Genomic DNA, 313 nt, shown 5'->3' with positions numbered 1-313 from the left:
TGCTGCTGCTGCTGCTGCTGCTGCTGCTGCTGCTGCTGCTGCAGACGCTGGCTCACCGCGTGGTGCACGACCTGAAGGAGCGGCGATTGATGTCGAATCAGCTGGCGGAGGTTTGTGGTTTCTCCTAAACCCTTTTTTGTGGTTTTATAAAAAAATAATTTTTTAATAAAAAAAAAAAGGGTTTAGCACCCTAAACCCTAAACCCTAAACCCTAAACCCTTTTTTATTGGTTTATTGTAAACCCTCTTTTGTTGTTTTATTATAAACCCCTTTGTTTTTTCTTGACCCCATATCCGCATCTATGAAAATGTTC

Source organism: Eimeria mitis, genomic scaffold, assembly GCF_000499745.2.
Source record: "Eimeria mitis Houghton genomic scaffold, Emh_scaff166, whole genome shotgun sequence".
Taxonomy (NCBI): Eukaryota; Apicomplexa; class Conoidasida; order Eucoccidiorida; family Eimeriidae; genus Eimeria; species Eimeria mitis.
Note: the sequence above shows the minus strand (reverse complement) of the source record.